At 39.4% G+C, this 20,953-nt stretch overlaps 1 pseudogene; it reads left to right on the top strand.

The window, feature by feature from the left end:
• The first annotated feature begins 251 nt into the window (after positions 1-251).
• On the top strand, positions 252-20,533 carry LOC140934521 (NFX1-type zinc finger-containing protein 1-like; annotated as a pseudogene).
• Positions 20,534-20,953: the final 420 nt, after the last annotated feature.

The following is a 20,953-nucleotide window of genomic DNA, read 5'->3' as shown; positions in this document are numbered from 1 at the left end:
CAAACTCGGTAATCAAATTCTACTTTCTTCGGCTTTCTTTCGAAGTTAATAAACGACTTACCAACAGGCTTCTGCAGTAAAAATAAGAAAACGCGTTTCATTCAAGTTTTATCAAGAAATGTTTTTTTTTTATTCCCAGAAAGGGAAACGTCGGAAGTATACATGGCGGATTCCACGAACTCACTCCATGCTGCTTTTTGATTGGTTAGTATACTGATGATATAAATGCATTCTTTTGCAGTACTTAGTTATCTAGCATTCTTCCATGTTGGTAAACATAAACTTTCATTGACATGGTGAAACGTTTGCTTTCTTTAGAGCGGCTTTGTCTGTAAAAATTAATAAATGATACCGGAGACTGGACCACAAAATGGAGACCGGGTAAAGAGCTTCAAGACTGCTAGTTACTGTTCGCAAGTCTAGCCGGGTAAGTCTAATCAATAATGCCGCAATAGACGTAATAAACTCGTAACGTATCTTTATTATGTGCAATAATATAATTATGTGCAATATAAACTTACAGCCTTTAATATTAAAGTTTCATGCAATGCTTTTCAATAAACGCTATGAATAACTTCTGAAACCTGTCCAGTCCTGCCCAGGAGAATTTATTTCCGCATCGAATGAACTTGCCACTTACTGCGCAGCCACGCCGATTAAATCATAATTTTCGTTTTTGATAAATTTTGGCCTTTTTGGTGAAATTGCGCCGGTGCCACACTTGTTTATACTTTTGACAGAAAAATTAATACTGTTTGTCATACTTTCTTTCCGTTAGAATAACGGAAACTTTTATCACTTGTTTTGGCGGGTGGATCATAGTACGTAGTGTACAGAATATATAATGGTGCAAACTAATGATGAAAAAAAAAAAATATCTATAACACATATTATGTTGTTTATGTGAAGCAAAAATAGCATCAGAACTCAGTTACTTTCTATTCCTTCTGAAATACTAGTTTCTCACGGATTCCACCGTAACACCAGGGATCAGTTATTCATCATTTAAACTCCTTCAAGATTGAAATTAAACATTAATAGTTATTATTACTCATGAAAAATTGCAATAAACTGAACGTCGCAAAAGACTCCTTAGGCGAACAGACTACTTGCTTTATACTGTGATGAAGTTGCTAGCCCTAAAGGAAATTAAAATTGATTATAATTATTTGCCAATTTTGAGTTCTTGACTCGCATACAATGGAATATAAATATGTAGCTAATGTTATTGGTTTAAGTTATTAATTTCAGAAAGAAACAGTCTGTGGACGACTAAATTGTCAGCGACTCAGCACTAGCTTAACAATCAGATTCTCTCCTTCAGCCGATTTCAGCACCAAAAAATCAGTCAGAACCTTTCAGTATGCCGTGACAAGAGCGAATTCTTTAGTTTACCGTCCACGTTGTAGCAACTGTTTTTAAGGAGCAATGGCACATTTTTAAGGCAGTTCAAAGAATATCCTGCTTGACACATTACAAAAAGCATTTACATGAATTTCAACATAAGTGAATTATGATACATCTGTGTTTTTTTTTTCAGCCAGACGGTAGCGATGGCAACACCATTACCTCCTGAGGATTTTCGCCGATTGAGCGTTATTCCAACCCGCGAAGACATCTTTCCACAAGAGAGGCCCTTTCTAAGAGAGAACAAAGTCATAGGGCGCTACGATAATAAAGAACACTACCTAGACGTGCAGTTTCGACTCCTTCGAGAGGACTTCGTCAGGCCACTGCGAGATGGAATCCAGCAATTGGTAGTCATGGGTGATCCAAGGAACAACAGGAAACACCATTTGGATGATATCAGAGTCTACGACAATGTCAGGATACTCAGTCCAGTATTTACGTCGAACGGGATTGCGTACAAAGTGAGATTCGATGTTTCACGGTTCCGTGGAGTCCAGTGGGAGAACAGTAAAAGGCTCATTTTCGGATCACTTCTTTGTTTGTCGAAGGACAAATTTCAGAACTTTGTTTTCGCCACAGTTGCTAATAGAGAACTAAGGGATATTGTCAAGGTAAGGGAAAACATATGACTGGAGGATTAAATAATTTTTAAAAATGAAGCCGACAGGGAACCATTTTAGGTCTGTGCAAAATTGCGCTATAATACGATAGGTTAATGTAACAGTAAATCTAAAATATGCATTATATTTAGATTAATGCTTACTGAATTAAGGTTTGCGGCGTAATCTAACGTAATCGAGTCTTTGGAACTACAGTGTGACGCCGTACATTCTACAGGTTAGAAAAGGCCCCTTGCAGCTAGTCATTCTTTCAGTGGTACAAAACCGCAATACGCTGGCTGCAAGGGTACCACTGGGACAAGACAGTTAATATCCGCTGTGTGTTTTTTCGTCCCAGTGCATCTATTGCTCTATAGTAAGGCTGTTTTGCAGCACGAAAATGACGAAGCTGTAAAGGAGCAGGATCCTTCATGCATAGTATAGTTTATGGTGAGCAAAAACAGGCATTTGAATATGGAACTGTGTTTTTTCAAAAGAGAATAAGCTTAGAGGGAAAAGCCCAGTCCAGCCCTTGGGATTTGTGAATTTCAACAAAGTTATTTTTAGACCAATTGAACTATTAAAATTAATCGGAAGTTGGTTTCCGGAGAGAGCCGCAAAAATTTATTCAGTGTTGTCAAGAGTGAATCAACAGTCGCCATTACAATAATATTCTTTGTTGTTTGTTTTGAGGCAGTCGCACGTGGACTTGATGGCGTTTCAAACAATCGATAACAATGTGCGGATGTCTCAGGAATTAGACTTCCGTTTAATTTTAACCTATAATAATAATGATAAATCACTTATCCCGACCAACGCCCCAAGATTCTCTCTTAGTGCCATCTTTCTTCTTGGTATTTTTAAATTACCGTTCTTTATGCTTCATTAACAATCTGAGCAGGTATGAAAGCTACTAACGACAAACAAAGTAGGTGTAGGTGCGACTCGAAGTGGTGTCTAAAAATTCAGGTTACAAGGTAGGTTGCCTGGAAATGATTTTTTTCAGGGTGAGATAGAAGTGCGTTTTGTGTCTGCGGCGGGTGAAGAGGCGCTGAGGATAGGAGACGTGTGTCAGATGGCTGAATCAATAGCTTTCTTTGAGGCGTACCGCCCAGTGCTGGAAGGATTACAATCAATGGCGTACGGGAAGTTTCCACTACAGGTTAACTATCATCATTACTAAAATTCCAATAATAAACGGCTTTTTGGCGAGTTGAAATGGGATTCGGATCGACTTAGTGTAGTGTAATTATGTTAGTGTAGAAGCATATAGTTGTCGAACCGATTCTGCTTCATTGTGTTCCTCTTGGCATGGTCAAACACGATCTATCTTAACTACCGTAAATGATCTAATAAACGCCCACTCTCAAATATACGCCTCTTATCTAATAAACGACCCCCCGCTACGCTAATAAGTTTGCATTAAACGCCCCTCTCTAATAAACGCCCCCCCACCACTGAAAATTGCTCTTAAATACTAGGAACTGGCGAAATAGAGGAAAATCAATCAATTTGTTAATTTTATTGTTTGATCAACATCGGTTTGTGTATTATGTGACGTGCAATTTTTGCGCACTCGTTAAAACGCCCTATTGATTGTAGCCAAAAATTAAATTAAATTGATTCTGTTAACGCAAAAACGTTTCCGGCCGAAAGCATACTATATACACTTTATTGAATTCGTTAAAATAAGTTGCGACATCCTGGATACGAGAATAAATACCTCCCATCTATTAAACGCCCCCTCTTGGACCCCTAAAATTAAATAAACGCCCTGGGCGTTTATTAGACTGCATTTACGTACTTATGCACCTCGCTCATTTAGCTTTCGCGACTGAAATAGAATTGAAAGCATCACGTAGAGCTTGGCATCAAACCCTTTGGGTACGACGATGGTACGGGAAAATATGTGACTGTAAACATTTCCTTATTGGCTGCTCAAAACTCCTCACTGGCTGGTTCAGTTTGACTCCTCTATTAAAATGATGGTTGGGAGGCTGGATCCGATAAAAGAGATGCATTGTCAGGTTTCATGTTTCGGCATCTCATTAAGTAGCAGTAACCATTCAGCTTCTGGAATAGAGTTTAAGGACTGTGTACGTTGGGCTAAGTTGATACTTATGTATTGATCATTAAAAAGACCTTTTTGGACGTTTCTTCATAGAGATATATTGTTGAATGTGTGCAGGACATCTTGCCTCCTGCTTATTTGACGAATCCAGATGGTGAGCAAGTAAAGTTTGATTTCTCTCCTATCATGTCGCCGGAAAAAAGGCAAGAAAATACTTTTAACAGCAGCTGATTGTCACTCGAACCTTCATTCAAAGCACAAATGAAAGGTTTGAGCTATTGGTAGACGGGGAAAAATGACGGAAACTAAAAATAGATAACGTAGACAGTCTTCTATACTTAAAATAACTTTGCCGATTACGCGGTTTAAGCAAGGTTATTATTTCAGTATAAACAGACTATATTTTGCCACCAAAACAAACAGATAGGGGAATACTGGAATATCATGTAACAGTAATCAGATGACACATTCTCAAAGCGATTCGGTTAAGAGGATAAAAGTATGGACAAAAGCCCCAAGGGGTAAAAGAGGATTTCTCTTCGAGTTAGGAGAATTATTTTTAGCGACTCCTAGCCGGGGAACTCAATTTCTATTTGAGTTACCGGGAGTAAAGTATGCTGAATTACTTCCTGGCATGGGCAAGTTAAAAATTGTACTTAATCGTCCTTCATTAAATGATGTTCTTTAACTTATACTCTCTTGTGGAATGGAGAATAAGTCAAGTAGAGACATGTTAAGTAGAAGAGAAAACTGATGACTACGCAATGTTTCGAGTCAAAAACTTGTTTCTCACTGTTAACCCTATAAACCCTAACATCACAATGGAAATTCTTATTTGTTAACTCTGTACGTTTTCAATAGAAGTAGTGGAAAGAATTTGTTGAAGCATCAATTCGATTTAACTTGTGTGATCATGTCCTCAATTCTCATGACCACTCTGTTTTATAAAACATTGATATTACTAGGAGAAATTTGACGCTGATCATTCCAATAGGGCTTAAAGGGTTAACCGATGCTTCTAATTACAGGTATTCTACTTCTAGATCAATAAGAAGGCGTTGTGGTGTGGCCAGATCTTGTAAGTTGCTTTTAGTTAGTACTATGTAGAGACAGTTGTTTCCATTGAAAGGCCTTTCTAAATTTATAAACCTTCGAAAGTTAGAATAGGCCAATGAAGATATGAAAGCAACCAGAATGGTTCACAACATTATGGCGAGTGTCTTTAAAATGCGAAGAAGTTCCGTGCTATTCAATTAAGTGGATATTAAGTTGGCAGCTGGATCAGCTATCTGACCAGCCGGTCGTTGAATAGCTTAGTACTATTCCTAAACCCATTTATAGTTCATAAAGAAAATACAAAAGAAACTATTGTTTAATGAGTGTTTGGAAATCAGATGAAAAACTGGTCATTTTTGCATCTCTAATTTATCCTTCTAAAATCATTTTGTTTGAGAAGTAATATCAAGCATCCGACACGGTGTTTCATTACCAGATAAATCACCTCGAAGTTCGTCAAACATACTGCGCTGACGTTCGTATTTTCAACTCTCTTCTCGGTGTTTCATCTGGTGATGAAACACTGGGTCTCATACTTAATATATTACTTCTAACATTTCCTCTTTTCCTAGCATCGAGTATTACAGTTTTGAACCTAGCCTCTTGGCCATCTGCGAAGGACCTGGAACTAGATGATTCACAGTCCCAAGCCTTACAGTTAGCGCTGACCAAGGAGTTTGCAGTCGTTCAAGGACCACCCGGCACTGGAAAGACGTACATTGGACTGAAGGTGTTAACCTCGGAAATACACTTGTATTAATAACAGTTATATTTTTTTACTTCCGTTTCTACAAGTTGTTAGTCGCATATAACGTGGGCTTTTCTATGGACCAAAGGCAACTGTATAAACCCAAAGCTAACCAACTAACTGTAACTTGTAGGGTGCGAAAACGCACGAATTGTGTACTATACGGGATGAAAATGGATTCCATAGCAAGACACTTCCTGTATGCAGTGTAGGCACCATCTACATTGTAGGCGAAAATGCAACGTATTTTCTTGTTGTCGTATAGTTTGTCAAACTTAATTAAGGCTATTTCATGTCATCAGGCCAAATTATTTGCTTCCAAATCAGAGAAAATACCACAAATTGTCTTGTGTTTCTTACAGATAGCCAAGATTCTGCTGCACAACGCCAAGGCTTGGCAAAAAGTGTCTGGTAAAAGGCCCATCTTTGTGGTTTGTTATACCAACCACGCACTTGACCAGTTTTTGGAAGGAATCCACGCTTTTCACGAGGGCGTAATTGTTCGAGTCGGAGGGAGAAGCCAGAGTGAGACGATGAAAGAATGCAGTCTTTTTAAGTGGAAATGTAAACTCGGGGTAAGGTGTAGGTTAGGGTACTGACCTTAATATATGCGTTGATTATCGACGTTAATTGTTGTCTAGTTACCTGCTTATTTACTGACCATGTTTAGTGCTTTGGATTTAATTCCCTGCAATATCAGCAAAACACAGCGTTGTTTTGCAATAACACGCCAAATTTAATATCCATGCGGTAAAGACCTTAAGGCATACGACACTCACTTAAACTCCTTGATATTGAGTTGTACAACCTTACTAATGGTTGCTATCGTTGAAGCTGCCTTAAGCTTTGCTTCGAAGGGACGCCCTGTGAGGCGGGAGGCTTATAAATACGTTGCTTGAAAATATATATTGTATTTTGGCTAAGAATTGAGACCCAAGCCCTCTCTGGAATACAAAAAACAAAACAAAACAAAAAAACAAAACAAAAAAAAAAAACAAAACTAAAATACATACCCCGTTAAGGACCACACCTCAATTTTTTACTCTGTTAAGCTAAGAAAGGACAAAATGCACCCTGTCTTTTTTAAAGCTATTGAAGTTGAGCAAATTCATTGCTTTATACTTGAAATAGAAACAAATTTCATCTAGAAAATCAACTCAACAGTCAATGAAATCCCCTGTTTATGCTAGGACAAACTCGGACGAATAAATGCATACCCTGTTTAGATTAGTACAGACTCGCGCGAAATTAATTAACCTGTCGATAGAGACATCCCTATATGAGCCATGTAAGAAAACAACCTATTTTCTCCTTATGATTAATTATACTCCGTTTTGATCTTCTGTTTAGAAACGACTGCTACTAAAGGACTCAAAGAAGTACGAGGTCGAACAGGAAATGACACAGCTCTTTAACAAAATTTCTTCTAACAGCAGAATGCTTGAAAATTCAACAAGAACCCTGATTGGTGTGACCGAGCTTGCAACAAGCGCCATAAGCATGACGCCAGAGCATTATAACTCACTTCAACGTAATTTTTCAGCTGGCACGGGGAAGCGTAAACCTGCAATCATGTTGCAGTATTGGCTAGGACTTCCAGTGAAGCCAGCTAACCCTTACGAAGAGGGTAAAACCATTTGATCTATGATAGTATAAACGCGGCCTAAAATGTTCTGCAACTGGTATAGGATTTAATGGAGCCGAAACCAATTGTGGAATTGCACGCATTTTGGGCATCCTACTGATGAACAGCTGGGACACGTAGATATATTTTTTAGCAACTACTATAATTTGCAGTCTGTCGACTTTGATTTGCAATTACATTTTTCCATTAGCTGAATTTTCAAATTTGTCTTATCGAATCTTCAGACTAACATCGTAGCTACAATGATCACATTTATCTTTTAATTTCTTTATTCACAGTCAAGTCCTTTTCATTAATTTCATATTCAAAAAATGCAAGTTCATGGGAAAGGTTAGTCATCTAAGCTCTCCGGCTTGGCTTGATAGGACGGGCGTTGTAAAGTCTTACACAGACAACCTCAACCGCTTAGCCTATTCTTCCCACCCCTTGCCCATCCTTCTGTCCTTTGTCGTTTTCTCTGCCAAGAATACCCACTAACTGGTAGTCTAAGGGAGGTTCAGACTTTTTTACATCAAGTCACTCAATTGAAAAGTCACTCCACACAGAATCTTCCGTTAACCCACGCCATAACTGTTTTTTTAGTTTGATCTTATGCCGGGTTTAAATTTTATTAGCTTTTTTTTCTGGGTATTTTTGGTGTATAATAATAACGGAAGGTACGTTTTTTCTTGTGGTGGTGGTGGTGGTGGCGGTTGGGGGGGGGGGGGTGGTGTTTGGGGGGTTCTGAGGCCTCAGTGGGGGAGGGTAATCAGCGAAAGTGAGCACCAAAAGGGGAGGGCCATACCTCTTTGTGAGCTATTCAAGGGGAGAATCACACATCTTTTCCAGAATTTTATAATGAGGATTTCCAACCTCTTCCCCAGGGCACTTTTCCCTGGCTTTGGAGGTGGTGTCGCCCCACCTCCAAGAAAGCGCCCTGGGGATGAGGTTGGAGGATTTCAAACTTCAGTTATAAACGTAAATATCCCACACTGACTGTTTGCATTTTCTTGTTTCAGCGCGCACACACACATTCAATATTGAGATACATTCATATTCAAACATTTGGCGTTCCCAAGTGAAATGTTCTGAGGTTTCTATGGCATACCATTTAGTACAGAGGGGAGGGTCGCACTTTTGTCAGTCACCTAAAGGTGGCAGGGGCGGGGGCAGGAACTTTTTAACTTAAACTCAGAAAAAAAAGAAGAAAAAATTCAGCCCTCCCCCTCTCTAAGAAAAAACGCACCTTCCCTAAATTTTCAACATAAGAATTAGAATTACATACTCTCCCAAAGTGGCTTTGGTTTGTCATTTTCCAAAGACGATAGCTCTAGTATTATAGCATTAGATGAAGTGGTTGCTCTACTTATCACCTTACATTTTCATTCTCAGGGTTTTCCAAGCCACTTGCCATGTTTCCCTTTAATGCTGACTGTAGAGGACTGGAATATTTCTCCCAACGAGACTTAGCCTATATATCTCCATACGTCCGACCAGCATTAGGTGCTGATGGGATACCAGGAGGATCTTTGGAACTTATCGGAAGCCAAGACTCCTTCATAGAGATTGGAAATTTCGATGGTGGCTATGCAGACACTAGAACGTCCATCACTATACTAGCGTTTGTCTATCCTTTGGGAGATTGTGGACCAATCATCACCTATGGGACATGTGAATATGGCGTTCAAATTTGGCAAGAGCCCCTACAACCAGAGTATTCGCAATCGGGTACAGGAACGCTGGCGGCTTGTTTTGTTACAAGAGATTTGACAGTGGCAATTCCCATAAGAAAAGCCGTTTTGAACATTAATGCCTGGAATTATATTGGTGCATCTTACGATTACACCACTGGAATAGCGCGACTATGGCACAATGGCGAAGAAGTAGAAGCTTTACTGATAGGCTCAGGATTCGAGCTGGCTACACAGTTCCCGATCAGAATTGGCGCATTGAACAACCCTTGGCAGGAACACTTCTTTACAGGAAGGATCTCGCACTTACATATATATTCCGAGGCGCTGACCGTTGAAAACATTCAAGCTGTTGGATGCAATTCAGAGAAAGGTCGATTTTCTATTTGTCGTCATTGATGTTTTTAAAGAACTTCGACCACTTTGTCAATTAGCTTTTTTTTCTAAGATCGATAAATGTTTTGAATTTAACGAAAAGCGTACCTGCATGAACATGGGTTGCAGTTTCTTTTTACCCCTCCCGTTGGCAGTAATCAGTTATCCTGCGATCATGCCCTCCAAAAGTGAAGATAAATAAATAGGTAAATAGACGTTTGATCACAGGCTAATGATCGATCAGTGAGCTCTTTAAGGTTCTTTGTGAAAGGAAATGTCCTTCTATTACCAGATTCATTGTCCCAATATATTTTTCACCAGCCTCAACGCCTTCTTCCCAAAAACCATTCACCCTTTATTTTAACAAGAAACTTTGAGGATCTTCTTTTTTTCGTAGAGGAATGCAAGCTGGACGAGAAAATTGAAAACGTCGGAGCTGATAAGAAGCTTGGAAATGGCATAGCACAGTATATGGATGAAGATGAAGATAATGAGAATATCTATGGCAATGGTCTTGTCGGTGACACCGATGAAGGCGCAGTAACAGACGGGGAGTTGCAAGGTATTAGTAACGGAGTCGGACGAGTCCCAGATGTCAGGTTTGACGCTTTTGTCATACAAGATCAGAGGATCCTTGACGATGATCTAGACGTCATTCGATTTAACGACAAGCGCTCAGAGACGGAAACAAAAATGGATAGTCCTGATACGACATGTGCAGGATACAGTCGCGGTGGTGGCTGGCAGTTCCAGAATCCTAGCCGAATTAAACAGAGGATCAAGCGGCGAATTCAGAGAGAACTTAATAGTGAAGACGTTATGAGCGACGAAGAAGCTAATCAGGTATCGTTTTCGTCTCTTGTGGCCGCTTTGATAGTATGCAATTTGGTGACAAATGTGAAAAGTCCTTTTTGCACTTAAATATAAGATAAATTTAAAATATTACGAAACAAATGCTACGCCTTGTAGATAACCCTTTATAACGTAAATTGCTTTTCTCATAAAACTTGACGAATTACAGCCAAGAGCTAATTAATAGAGTAAATTGAAACATTTGCTGTGAATTCTTTTAAAATTTGCCAGTTTTGTTTTCCTTACAAATATGCCTAGTATTCAGCTGGTATTAAGTCACTTTTTGTTATCATCGATACGTCACTGAAATCCTTTACTTACTGAATTATTTAACAAATTAAGAATTTAAAAATTTAGGTTGAGGATACGTGGAAGTTGTCTGAAATAGATCGCTGGCGGCTGTATCGCAGATGGGTAAACGATGCTCGTGAGAAATGGCACTTAAACATTTTAAAATTACAAGAAATGTTTGACGTCAAAGCGGCCAAGCTCAAAAGAATAAAAGACATAGAGGATTTTAAGATCCTTAGTTTCGCCGATGTCATTGGAATGACCACGACAGGTAAACACTAAAACTAGACACGTTTTTATCTCTACTATCAATAGCTCAAGTGATTTGGCAACTGGCTCCAGAACTTGTGCACATTTTTTACATGGCAGGGCTTCATGTCTGAATATAATTAACTCTATATCTCAGCTCGGAGTTTCATCAAATCGACATACGACATGTTTATTTGGTACAACAACAACAACAACAACAACAACAACAACACTTTATTTCACCCCATAATATACAAGAAATAAAAATTTATAACAATAGTACAGAGGACGATAGGGGCGCTGGCTGCCCGAAATAACCTAAGAGTTAAAAATGCCAGGCAGCCAGTTAAAAGTAAAGATGTTTAAATGTTTAGGTCAGGGACACAAGAACAAAGAAAACAGAGAAACACACACAAATAGTTAAGTAAACTACCAGTATATAAAGAGACTAAAATTCATACATTGCAAAACAGTATTATTTCCATTTTAAAGTTGCCCAGACAATGTACAGATGTCTAGTAATCTTTGATAAAGTGCTGGTCAGGGTCTGTACCATAATGATATAAAATGAAAAGTATATCCCAATGAACAAGAGGTTAATTTTTACCTCTCCTCCCTCCTCGGTCTCTTCCTTTCGACACCAGGCCGGGGGGGGGGGGGGGGGTATTTCTCTTCTTACAAGGTTTCCTCAGTTGTGGCGGCCACGGTATTACATTGCTTCCGAGAAAATACGCCCTTAATGCCGGCTATCACACATAGTGCTGTTGCACGCTAATGTAAAACACCACAGAAAAAACAAACCCTTCAGCCCTATTGAAGGTTGTTTACATGCCCCTAACCACTAAAACGTCCACATTTGCACTGTTAGTAATGGCAACGTCCACTTCTTCGTTTAGGTGCAGCTCGGTACCACCAGGTGTTGCAGAATATAAAACCAGCGATTACAATTGTGGAGGAAGCCGCTGAAGTGCTTGAAGCACATATAATTACATCTCTAACTCCTGGATGCCAGCACTTGATTTTAATTGGTGACCATCAACAACTTCGCCCCAGTCCCACGGTGTACGATCTTCAGATTGAGTACAACTTTGATGTGTCTCTGTTTGAGAGAATGATCAAGAATGATATACAGTTTTCAAGGCTTTGTTTACAGCACAGAATGCGGCCCGAAATCGCTACGATGCTGGATCACATTTACGTCAACCCAAAACTACAAAACCACGAGTCTGTACTGAAGTTTGAGTCCATCAAAGGAGTGCAGCGAAATTTGTTTTTTGTTGATCACAATACACCTGAGGTGATTTAAAAACTGTTTTTTCCTCATGAAAAAGGGAATTATCTGTTTACGGTAGAAAACACCGCCAAATGGCATTTGAATAGATGGCACTAAATGCTCAGTCAAACTTTTATAGTTACATCTCATTACTGTATAATAGATTATTCCTTACAAAAGGTCTTAAACTCAGTTAGAGGTTGCCTTTGATGAAAGGTTCTAGGCAGAAAAAAAAGCTTTATGCTGATGTATACACGACGCTTAACTTACATTTGCCTTTCATTTTGCGCCTCATAAAGAATAGGAAAAGGATGATCTCTTTTACTACCCTTTGCTATTCTTAGCTTCGAAAAATCTTGAACCTTCTTCAAAATGTTTGGGAATACCGGTCATTAATTTATTTTGAAAACGCTGAATTAGTGCTTAAAGATTAAGTTTCCAGTTCCATAATAATTTCGTGATGAATGTCATTGGAACGAGGAATCGTTCAATTCAGGCAAAGTAGGAAAACTGACCGGCATACCTCTCTACCATTTTTATTATTTTCAAGAAATTTGTCGTACTGGGTCAGCAAATAAACGCCGATTCAAGACTAAACAAAAAGACATGCTATATTATTACTGAACAGGACTTCTTGATTAGAACTCCTTTGACTTTAACCTTCATCTTTATGTCCGCAGGACTTTGTCCATGAGGGAAAAAGTAAGAAAAACGAACACGAAGCAAAATTTCTGGCTGCTTTGTGCCGCTACCTTATCCAACAAGGTTATCGGCGGGACCAGATTACTATTTTGGCCGCCTACAGTGGACAACTTTTCCAGCTGAAACAAGTGATGTCAAACATTGCAATTTCGAAGGATAAAAAATTCTTTGAGGGAGTCCGCGTCACAGTAGTAGACAACTTCCAAGGCGAAGAAAATGACATCATTCTTTTATCACTTGTTCGCAGTGACAGAATTGGCTTCCTTAAGAGCGCAAACAGGGTCTGTGTCGCGTTATCCCGTGCTCGTAAAGGCTTTTACATCATAGGAAACGCCACACTGTTGGCACGGAACAGCGATCTGTGGAAAAAAATCTTCGCAGATATGAAGAGACAAGGAAACATGGGTGGGGAGCTGAAGCTTTCCTGTCAGAACCATCCAGAAAATGTGATCTTGGCATCAACTGCTGAAGATTTTGAAAAAGCGCCCGAAGGAGGCTGTTAAAAACCATGCGAAATAAAGCTGACGTGTGGTCACATTTGTGAACATCCCTGTCATCCCTTAGATCTCGAACACATGGACCAATTCGCTTGCCAGCAACCTTGCTCTAAAACTTTATGCGATCTTGGGCACAGGTGTCACAAGATTTGCGGCCAACCGTGTGGTCCTTGCATGGAAAAAGTGAAAAAGATTATCCCCGAATGCGGACATGAGCAACAAGTCCCCTGTTCTCAAGATAAGTCTACATTCAAGTGTACAAAGATGGTGCCAAAGAGAGCCTCCGCCTGTGGCCACATCAATAAGGTGCCCTGTTCCAAATCACCTGATGACATCGAATGCAAAGAGCCCTGTGGTAAATTACAGTGTGGTCACCCATGTGTCGGTAAGAAACTGGATCTATGCTCAGTATGGTTTAAGACGTATTGAGGGCAATATGTTATCAGTATGCTAAACCTATAAAATCCAGCTTGGAGACCCGAATGGACGGGTAAACCTTCTCGCAGACTCTACTTTTTGTTTCTCGCCTTGTATTGTAAGGAAATGTATGAAAAGTTAGCTCTTCCAGGGTAGCTCAGGTACGGAGCCTAACATACCACTAGCGAGGGCATTCCAGACGTCGAGTTATCACCTAACTGAATCTCGTCAATATCCGTTGGCATAGGGAGACCGTACGATCGGACAACGGCCTCGTCCATTGAAACTCCACTGAAAAATAGACTTCGCATCCTTTCAAACTATTTCGTGATTATCCGAAGTCGCCCTGCTACTTAAAAGAAGGTTGGATCTGAGGAGAAGGGACCTCGTCCGAGTTCAGATAGAGATGGTAGAATTTACCGCCTTGCCGTTCCCGTTCTCAAGTAAACTTAAATTTTGAAGGGCACTTACCATTCAGCAAAAATTCTGGTTTGAAATTTCGCAAACTTGACGTGCTCAATGAAACGGTACATTCCGGTTCTACAGACCCGTCCCAGGCGACGGGCGCGTTTGGTTATTGCTCGCAGCAGACTCAAAATTACACTCTAAAAGGGAAAAGTAAATATTGTACATATCCTAAAGAACACTCGACTGTCGAAAAGGGCGGTGGAAAACTAAAGGCGGAGAAATCCTGTTTCGTGTAGAAAGCCACGTTTTCGCAAGCGAAGAGTATGAATACAAGTGAAGGTAAAAAATTCTGGTGAATTGAAGCGATACGTTTCTCAGAATATTCGAATCAATTCCTGGAACTCTACGGTAAAGAAATCGGTACTTTGGCCAAATTTGTATTCAGCCAGGTTTTGTTGTATTTTCATTTAAGCTTAACTTTAACTAATTAAAATAAATTGCTCTAGTTAGAGCTTTTCTGGAACGTATGACTTGGTTTGTTCTTCCTTGGTACTAAAACGTTTTCTACACAGCAGAAGCAAAGATTGAAAATGATTTGGTACGCTAGCTAATCGTAATGATCCAGTTTAATATTGAAACTCGATTGGAAATTCACTATTTCATTCACTCCACCGCTCGCGTGCTCTAAACCTTATCGTGGACAGGTTTCAGACGAATTATACGAATTTATTCTCACGGACTTTTATACAATTGTAGCTTGATACACACACTTTTTTCACCTACGTGTCGTGTTGTGTTGGTGCTGCGAGTATCAAATAGTTTGAATCAGCTGCAATTTCTTTCGAATTTTTAATAGTTGCCATTAACAGTGTCATATACGTTGTTACTTTCCATTGGAAACAACTAGTTGTTTTTGTAAGCAGGATTCAAAAGAGCGATACTGGGGACAACAATTTTGGTAAATGGAAAAGGTCATTTCGGTCCGACCGACCGACGGAAATGACCAGACCGGTCAAAATGGACCACCTTCAAAGCTGGTCCCGAATATCAGGTCCGACCAAACCGAAAGGGACTTTTCCATCTGATGTACCAACAGAAAGTTCCGGAATTTTGGATTGAATTGAAAGCGCCCTCACTTGGTCATTTCACGTCGTAGTCGTGCAGAGATGGCAAAGAAATTTACAAAAAGCGTGATGCACGTGCAGATGTGTTGTTTTGCTCATTAAACCTATTGCATTTTTGACGTTCCCGTTGCCGTCGCCGTCGCCGTTGTAGTTTCGTAAGGTTTTTGTATCGAAAATGCTCAAGAGTTCTTATTGTTTTTCAACAGGTAACTGCAGTAAGTGTCAACAGGGTCGCCTTCACTTACCATGTAAGTCCAGGTGCAGTCGTGTCCTGTTTTGCGGTCACACCTGTCAAGACATCTGTGTCCGTGCCTGTCCACCTTGTTCATTGCCATGCAGAAACTACTGTGAACACCAAAAGTGCAAGAGGGGCTGTGGCGATCCCTGTGAGCCGTGTAAAAATGAATATTCCTGGGAATGTTCACATCAAAAACTGTTGGTGCCTTGCGGAGAAATAAGCGATGATAGATCAAGTTGTGAGGAACCATGCCAAAAGAAGACACCTTGCGGTCATTCGTGTATCGGTGTTTGTGGTGAAAAGTGTCCAAAGCTGTGCCGCGTTTGCAATGAAGAAGCTGATTGCTTTAAGGAGAATGATTCCCGAGCTATGTTCATCGAGCTAAATGACTGTGGTCATATATTTGAAGTGAGGAAATTAGACAAGTGGATTGAAGGACCAGAATTTGGACGAAGTGAAACTAAAGAAGTTGAAATCAAACACAAGCTATGTCCAAAACCTGAGTGTCAAACCCCAATTCTGTCAAGTCATAGATACAGATTGACTATTTCAAAGACCCTTGCTGATTTTGAAGCTATAAAGCGTCGAATACTTCTCCAAAATGTGGTCGACAGAGAACAAATTCATAAGATTTTGGTGGATGCCCAAGACATCAAAGAATTCAAGAAGGAGGCTTCAGAGATAACTCGGTCGATCAATACTGAAAGAAGTTTAACATCTGAAGAAGTTACGAAGGTTCAAAATCAAGTCACTCTGTTAAAGGCTCTGGATACCATTCACAGTCTTTCGACGAAGGATGAACACGACTTAAAGCTTTCTGAAAAACTCAGACCTTTGAAATCTCGATTGGTGGAAAGTGTTCACTTGAGCGAGCAGGAAATCAAAGAATTTTGTGAAGAACTTCTAAGAATAAGGCTCTTAGTTTCTTTTAAAGGGTTAAAGAATTTCTTGGAGAGCAAAGCCGTAAAGTTGAATTCTGAAGACAATAGTTGTGTGACTTGTACCCAAGCTGCATTGGAGTCGGGAAAAGCAATAGGTAAACGAAGATAGCAACATATAACCTGAGAAAACAGCCGTCATTTGGCGACGCTACCACTGGTTTCTCCGCCAAATGAAGTCTGATCGAGAAACGAGCGTAGAAATTCCATAGTGATGACGCGTCACCTACCGTGATCTGGGTAGTGCTTCTGATTGTTCGTGCCGCGTGAAAAATTTGATTCAACCAATCGGAAGCACTACCCAGATCTGGGTAGTGACGCGTCATCAGTATGGAATGTCTGCGCTCGTTTCTCAGACTTCATTTGGCGGGAAAACCAGTGGTAGCGTCGCCAAATGTCGACTGTGTTCTCAGGCTAAGCAACACTGTGATAGAGGTTTTTAATCGAGTGTAGAAATAAAGTTCCCAATTCTTTGATATTGCATTGCTTCCTTCTCGACCGAGAAATAAATTACAAAAAATCCTTACAGACACACGGACTACTAAGATTTACTTCAATGTGTTTTCGTTGGCATTTTGTGTAATTTAATCCGTATTCTTTTCTTTAGCCGTTGAGATTTTGGTTTGAAAACAATTTTGAAATCGGCTCTGTAGCACTACTTCCATGCAACACTCCACCGAATTGGAGGTACAGCAATCCCAGTAAAGAGTTAATGCATTTTCTATTCTTGACTTGATTGAATGCTATCCATTCAGTTTTCTTGATCTGATTATCGTAGAGCCTATTCAATTTAATGTACCAATTTTAGAAAGTTATATTTCCCTTCATTCTAACTTACAAGTAATGATAACGGAAACAAGTTACTTTAGTCTCGGCTTAATATGACCACTTTTATAGATCGACAGAAAATAGAAGAGTTTATGGCTGATGTTAACAAACTTAAGCAGAAATACGGGCTCTCCAAGAGCTTGGAGGACCCTGGCTTCGACGCAAAGTTACAGAAAGTGATCATGAAGACCAGGAACCTCGTAAAAGGACCCTGGTACAAGTGTGGGAAAGGTATCTTATAAAAATCTTTAAAACAACTATACAGTGTTACTAAGAAGTGTTATTAAGTTCGCCGAGTGCTGTTCCCGGGACTAATTAAGTCAAAACAACATCAGATTCTTTTTACGTGTTATACGTGTAAGTAATTAATGGGACGGAGCCTTTTGTGATGGACTAGTTTTCCATTCTCCGCCCTGACAAGTCACCTTTTCCAATTATCCATGAATAAATTATTATCGAAAAACAAAAACCAGAAACACTGAAACAAGACAAGAAACATCAGAAACATCGCGCCTGCACCCCAAACCCAATTGAATGTTTTATTTAAGTATGCACTTCTTATATTTCACAACTCCCTTGTATAAACAACTTAAACTAATCCCATAACTCCCTCGTTAAACTACTTAAAAACTGACCTCCTCGATCTTTTAAACAGCGCATGTTTATTCTACTGCTGAGCGCATTGAAGGGGAAGGCGTCATTAAGTGCCCAGATTGTTTTGCAGCCACAACAGACCACGTGACACAACAGGTACGTACTGTGTAAAAAAAATTGCACAAAGGTAAATAGTGGACCATCATACATAGAAAAAACTTTTTTGACCACTTTGTACTTTTTGACTACTCATGCATGTCTTTTTTAAGACATAAATGTACACTCCAGATTCCGCCTAGATTGCTTAGGGAAAGTTCATTTAATATGACAAGGGGGGGGGGGGGGGGGGGGGGATGAAGATATTGAAACTTGAAGCTTGAAATTTTAGCAGCCCCCCTCGCTAGCGGTTCAATTTTTTAGGAGCCCCCTCCTTGGTAGTCGAAAAAATTTCAGAGGCCCCCCCTCCTCCTTCAATTCCTTTGCTCCCCTGAAAAAAGATCGCTAGACTGTATTAAATATATTTACCGTTATTGTCTTCAATGGTTTATACTATGACAAACTTGAGATACAGTTGTGATACAATTTTCTAAAGCATTTTTGGGATGAACAAGAGTGTAATAATTACTGAGACTACATTTGTTATATCTGTAAACCACGTGATATAGCTGAGTTGCACAGGTCATTAAATTGTTGAGTTGAAAACCATCCGATCTGTATGATGATGTCATGTGTTGGTTTTGAAGTATACAAATTTTCGGAGCCCCCCCTCCTAGCGCAACAATTTTTTCAGAGCCCCCCCTTCGGGTGTCTAAAAATTTTCGGAGCCCCCCCTCAATATCTTCATCCCCCCCCTTGTCATATTAAATGAACTTTCCCTTAGTTCGAAAGATACCAGTAATAGTATAGGGAGCACAAATGTAACCTTTTTTCTGCGGGAATCTCATATACTTACACAGAAATACATTAAAGTCGAATCGTCATAGCCTCTTGTCTATATCTAAATAAAATGTGGGGAAGTTCATTAAGATAAGATCACGTGTTATCTTATGGTGGTTAAACTAGTTTAACAGGTTATTTTGTCATTTTAAGTCAATGAATGTCTTGCTCTTGGTTAGGAAAATAAAATTTGAGCTTAGGATAGATCTCGGCCGTAACATTCCAAATTTAAAAATACATATATATTTTCTCTGTTAACTATCTAATGAGTGGTTAATTCATTTTGTTTTCTTTCCACCTGTTCGTAGACTCAAGCGTCGTCTCAAGTTACACTGAGTGAGATGATGGCTATGGCTTCTATTTCTAAACCAACTAATTCACGGCAGGTCACAAGAAATAAAACAACACGGCCCCGCAGGAATTCTAAACCTCGTAAATAGTACTGTTATCCTAAAAGGAATGGATGGTCGTTGTCCCCTTCAGGGGGTGAATTGTGGAGTAGTATGGCTAATGGACTTGAAAGTTTGTTAATGTGACGTGGAAGAAGATTCAAAATCCTTCGATGGTTGGGTCTTAAAACCGACACTGAAGCCTCCAAAAAAAGGGGCTTTCGAACTCACGTTTTTTTTAAAAAGAAAACAAAACGCTCACTTTAGTGGGCACGTTTGAATAGAGAATAGAGGTCTTTTATTTAGTTTAAACATGTGGTTTCGCTTTCTATGGCTTAAAGTGGACGTTAAGTGTGAAAGGGAAAACGAAGCTTTCTAAAAAAGCATTTCATAGTGTGGACAGAGTTTTGGCCACTAGCGAAAACTGCATGGTAGATTAACTCCTGCACAACGAGATTCAGGTTTTTTTTTTCTTGTGATTACCTTATATTATCTATTTTTTAATTGATTAACATGACAAAAATATGGGTATATATACAGCAATCTTGACCTCACTTTATGATTATAAGGATGGCGACTGGGCGCTGGCAGATTGGATATTTTAGTTAGCTTTTCAAACTTTAATTAGGCGGGTGTGGTAATTTCGTCCTAAAACCATTTATATGATTATATATTAGAAGGAAAGATTGGAGTACTAAGTCCACACCTTACGGAGTAATCATGAATGAATCGTTTAAACCTCCTTTCAGAAACTGTTAAAGTTGATTTCTTTGAACCATAAACTTGACCTCATTTGGTTGTTGGTATTAAATTAAAATTCTAATTTTTGCGTTAAAAAATGTCTATCTAACTCACCACGAACCTTGATTGTATTAATTAGGGAAAAAAAGCAAGTCATATAATAAAAACAAGAAATTTACTGTTTTCACTCTGCAACTACAATAAAGTTAAATACAGTAACAGCAACGTAATACTTTCATTTTTGATGAATTCTTCTCAGGAAAGCAATAGTTGAGAGTGTGGCGGGAAGCTCCGCGAACTCTTGAATTTTTGTTAACATTTTGTAAATGTTTCAAATACTGTATAAAAAGAACTTCAGACGACTGACCTGTCTCGATTACCTCAGTTACTTAGGTCAGTAAAACTGCAATTGTGTCATTATATTGAACTCTACACTTCAGCTTGAAACTATAGTGTTATCCACTGAATAAAGGACAGGGCAATAAAATAACACCGTTTTCCTAATATGTGTCCGCTAGGAGTGATTTATCCGTTGGATACCGCTATTCAAACTTTGAACAACAGGGGCTGTTTTGACACTGAATAATATAACCTTATACCTGAGTGTCAGGTTATACAACAAGAAGACTTCCACGCAAGGCCTGGAATATGGGCAGGGCGCCTTTCCCCCTCGTCACAAGGGAGCTTTAGTAACGACTACGGTGACGGGAATGAGAGCGGAAGAAAGCAATGAGTATGTTCATTTGGTACATTTCTTTGCCTTCGTTGCACGATAACAAGTGGACGTGAAACTACCACAGTTCACGATTTTAAAGGGACGTGAACACGAGAAAACGATTCAATTTTTTCCATTCTTCAACTTAGGTACAGTCTTTTAAAGTTCGCTAACTTCTGAAAATTAA

The sequence above is a fragment of the Porites lutea genome, chromosome 4 (genome assembly GCF_958299795.1).
Source record: "Porites lutea chromosome 4, jaPorLute2.1, whole genome shotgun sequence".
Classification (NCBI taxonomy): Eukaryota; Metazoa; Cnidaria; class Anthozoa; order Scleractinia; family Poritidae; genus Porites; species Porites lutea.
This window is presented reverse-complemented; position numbering and strand designations above follow the sequence as displayed.